General features: G+C 42.0%; 1 pseudogene; it reads right to left on the bottom strand.

Moving 5' to 3' along the window:
* Positions 1-2,041: 2,041 nt before the first annotated feature.
* LOC128578122 (ATM interactor-like) lies at positions 2,042-4,433 on the bottom strand (annotated as a pseudogene).
* Between the last annotated feature and the right edge of the window lie 351 nt (positions 4,434-4,784).

Genomic DNA, 4,784 nt, shown 5'->3' with positions numbered 1-4,784 from the left:
AAACATGTATTCTTTTCTTTTAATTAAATAATAGCTGTGTACATTAATACCATCATGAGGTACAGTGTGCTGGTTTTATACACAATTTGAAATATTTTCTTTTTTTTTAGAATTCTAGCTTTTCTTTAATCACAGAATTTCAGTTTTTACAAATAATCAGTTCAGGTAACTATTGTTTTGAGGGGAAAACAGTTATTATACATGAAGGACTATTACATGCTCCATTTTTCTGTAAATATATCGGATGAGTTAACAAACATTGTCACAGTAACAAGCCATAGATCACTGCACATGTACTTACAAAAACCCACAAACATGCATTTCTCCTTTATTTGGAGGACTTATGTAGATGCTTGAACATTAAGGCAGTGACAGTTCTAAAACATAATGAAATTCTAAGTTAAGGCTTTATGTTTGTTTTGAAACCCATATTCACAGGCAACTGTGACCAAAGCAAACTCTTATCTACTAGGTTGAATTCATCTGCCTAGGATATGTTATTTATTCATTACCAACACTTCTTTTGTATCAGATACATGGGATAGGAATTAGTAGTAAAACCATCAATTTACTTTAATGAATCATTAGTCTCCTTAAGTTTTATTTTAAGGAGTCAGCCTTCAACAGCACAAGTGAGTGCCTATGTTTTCTTTTCTTTTTTTTTTTTTTGTAAACTTAAGAGAACATACAGGCTGTTCTGATCCTTACCTGCCTGAAAGTTGGCCAATTATTAAGAATTCGGGATTTCCCAAATACAGAAAACCCCCAAAGCATAGTTGATTGTACTCCCATCTCAAAACACAGTAAATGTTCTTGGTTATTGAAACAGGAAGTTCACCTTTGTTTTCTTTGAAGAAGACTGGTATTATCCTCTTTTAAAGAATAAAGCCACAAAATGCAGAATGCTGTATTTTATATGGACCTATCATTCTCTGATTGCTAGCCTCAAGGCACAAATATACTTGCTAGACTAATGTTTTCTTTTATTCAAGGGAAAGACTGAGTGAGTGGTAGATGGAAGAAAAATAATTTAAAACAATTTAAAATAATTGAAGATTACACTGTTGCCCTTCATATCAAGCTTAGTAGAAAAATGCAAAGTGTTGAGATCTAGGGGGGAATGTCCTTTTCTCTTCTCCCTTTTAACATTGAGAGTTACAACACTCAGATCCAGCCTGTGGTGCACTTCGGGAAGCAGCTCCACAGCTGCCCTCCGGCCTACTGTGGAAAGCACACTCCAGGATGAACTCATAGGTAACCTTGCATTTCCATGGTTTGGACGACTTACTGTTATTTAGCAGGATCATTATTTACACTATGCTTGCTACTCTTTCTAGAAGCAATAATTTTACAACAAACTTCTTATGAGGAAAGTACTATATGCACTGACATTGGTATCAATAAGAGCTCACATAGAGAAGGGAGAGGATTGACTACACAAAAACTACCTAAAAAGCTACAGACAGCCATAGTTTTCCTTGAAGTTTTCAAATTAGAAAAGAAATGTCAAAGCAGATGACACTGCGGGCAGCAGGAGTCTACAACCACAGAAGCACTGTTGTTTAAATCTGATGGTGGCAGCATTGGGTTTCTTCAGATGTTACTATTAAGAAACAGGAATTTCTGAAAAGTACTGTCAAAAATATTTTATGTGCATTTTAAGTACATTACACTCAACTAAAATTTTTTGAAGATTTGAGAAGCTTGTACCCTAGTATCTGGTAAGCTTGGCTTCAGCTAAATGGCTATATAGGTTTTTTGGGTGTGAAATATAATTTTTTAAAAATGGAAAGACTAGCTGTCATAAGGCAAATGTAGGCAACACAAAAAACAATTATTTGATATCAACATCTTACACTTTATAATACACTCACATTTACACACCAATTTCATGTTTACAAGTACAAAAGGCAAAGAACTGCAAAGAAGCTAAGCAACGCATCTTCGACTACATTCAACAATATTAATACTGTTGTCCCCATTCCCCGTGTTCCAAATCCAGAGGAAATGGTCAATGCCACCCCATACATGGACTCCACTTTTAGAAGTTGTAGACTCCATGTAGTTCAGCACAGATCTGGGTTTCTACAGAGCTGAACTGAGATTCCATCGTGCTCTAGGCCAAATCAGCCAGAAGAAAGTCATCCATTGCTGTTTGAGTTTCATTGCTGGTGAAGAACAAGCTCCCCAGTGTTTCAAAATCAGAACTCATGGTCTGTGTCTCTGTGCTGTTCAACTGAACCTTACCTTCCAGAGCAGGTATGTTTTTAGCAGTGCAAATTCCTTCAGTTTGGGTTTCCGTGTCCGATGAGTCAGTACTCATGGAAAAGCTGAAGTGTTTCAGAATATTTCCCAGAGGCAGATGAGGGCTACTGTCTAAAAAGAAGTTTAAGTCTGTCTGTGTCTGTGTGTCAAACATCTCAAGGCCTAAGAAGTTGGAATTTCCCCTACATCCATAGGACGCAGCAGAGGTGTCTGCGAGTAAGAAGTCAGTTTTGGTCTCTATGTCCAAAGATTCCGAGACTGGTTCAGTGTTTATGGTGCTAAGTTCACTCTCTTCAGTTTGAGTCTGGATATTTGAGGCTGAAAAGAACTCTTCAATGTCAAAATCTATTCCGGGATTCTGAACTGGGCCGGATGAGAGCTGGGTGTCAGATCCAGGATTCGTGTCAGACAAAAGGCTACAATTATCCAATGTCTGACCAGGCAGATTACTTGACAAGATGTTTTCTAAATGACTTAATAGATCCATGGTTTGGGTCTGATTATCGGTCATGTTCTGTGAAGGAAGCATACTATTCTGTGCACTGAAGTTTATAATTGGTGCAGATTTCTCAACATCTTGATTTAAAGTCTTAGGATCATTCTGAGGCAACAAACCATGGGTTAAAGTCTCTGCTAACGTGCTGCTTATGATATCGTCTGTAGCAACACTGTACGATGAATGAACACTCTCAGAAATGTCTCCGCACATTCCAGCTTGATCCATCTGTATGTGGTCATCTGTCGGACTCTGCATCCCACTAGTTTGAGTTTCTCTGGAGACCCCACCTGGCTAGAAACAAGTGTCTATAAATGGATCGGTCTGAGCAGCAACGGATGAAGTTACCTTAGAGCTGGGCAAAAATTGAGTGTGAACACTAATGGGAAGAGACACTTGAGAATCAAAAAACAAGTCAGTCTGGGAACAAGACGACACAGAGGAATCAGGGCTAGCCCACTGAGTAGAAGGTATAAAGTTTTGTGAGGCATAAGACAGATCTGTCTGTACATTGATTGAAGAAATGCTGTTCTTTTGACATGTGTTCCCTAATTCTTGTAAAGAATTAGATGGACTTTTACCCAAGTTCACTTGAACACCTGTACTAACTGGCTCAATTTTGGAAAGAGGTAGGCTCTCCTTAAGAGAGTAAGCTTCTGAATATAGGCCGAGAATCAGGGTCCCTACTGACAAGGGCACTAAGTGCACAGCCCCTGTCGCAGAGCCCTGATCGACACCTAACACCACAGGCTGGGCCCAGAAGTCGGCTGTAGGCACAAAGACAGGCACAGGAGAAAACTGCATCACAGGTAGTTTAACCAAAGCCACTTTGGGCTTTGGTAAAAGCAACTTTTGAGGATATCTTGGAGGTGCTGTAAGCGTCTGCTTCCTCTCATTCGAGGCACAAGAATCTTCAAAAGGAGCTACTAGCTTTGTTTCTGAAGCTTCTAGTTCTTGAGTGTCTGGTTTAGGGATTGGTTCATTGCTCAGTGATTCAATGGTCTTATTGGACAACTTCTGATTTTGCAGGCAGTTTTCCATTTTCCTTTTCTTACTGGGTGGGTCCCTGTGTTCTGCCAGAATCTCAAGGCCAGTTCGCTAGATGTGGGACTGCAGTGCAGTTCTGCTAGTGTAGAGACAGCCACACGTGCACTGGAAGTTCTTGCCGCAGTCCTCCGCGTGCCTCTTCAAGTCCCACTTGGTGCCGCATGAGTTGCTGCACTTACTACACTTATGCTTCTTCTCAGCATGCATTTTCATAAAGTGCTGTTTTACGAGAAAAAATTGAGAAAATGGTCTGTCAGGGCCTCTGCGGCATCCTTCAGTTGGGCAACAGTAGAATTTCGGCACGGTTTTCAAATCCTTTCTTATGGTTGGATTTACTACGCCGTCCTGCAGGCGGTGGCTCTTGACCAGGTGCATGTTGAGCGCCGGGCTGTTGGGCAGGATCTTGCTGCAGCCGCGCACGGTGCACAGGACGTTGGTCCGCACGGACCAGGACAACTTGCTCACCGACGGCTGGATCAGTTTCTGGGCCAGCGGCACCGGAGCTGCGGGCCGCGACTGGCTCCCATGGGCCCAAGGCTGCGGCGGCTCCCTTCGCGGCTGCCGGAACAGCCTGGGCACCCGCCGCCAAAGCCGCGGGCGCCGCTGCCGCCTCCGAGGCCGCCATGGCTCCCCCACGGCTGCCGGCCCCGCTCACAGGCCCCGCCTCCCAATTTGAAATATTTTCATCTAACTGGTTAACATAGCCTTCCTGGCATTTTTCTTGGTTATTGTGTTAAGACATTTATATACTACACTTAGTAAATTTCACAGGTACCCTTGTAAGATGCACCATAGATGCGGTCCCACTAGTTACCCTCCCTCCACCCATCCTTCCCCCTCTCCTCCCCTCCCACTCCTCTTTCCCCTTCTTGAGGATAATTGGGTTATAGCTTTCATATGAAACCTATAAATTGGTTTCATAGTAGGGCTGAGTACATTGGATACTTTTTCTTTCATTCGTGAGATACTTTGCTAA

Source organism: Nycticebus coucang, chromosome X (assembly GCF_027406575.1).
Source record: "Nycticebus coucang isolate mNycCou1 chromosome X, mNycCou1.pri, whole genome shotgun sequence".
In the NCBI taxonomy this organism is placed as follows: Eukaryota; Metazoa; Chordata; class Mammalia; order Primates; family Lorisidae; genus Nycticebus; species Nycticebus coucang.
This window is presented reverse-complemented; position numbering and strand designations above follow the sequence as displayed.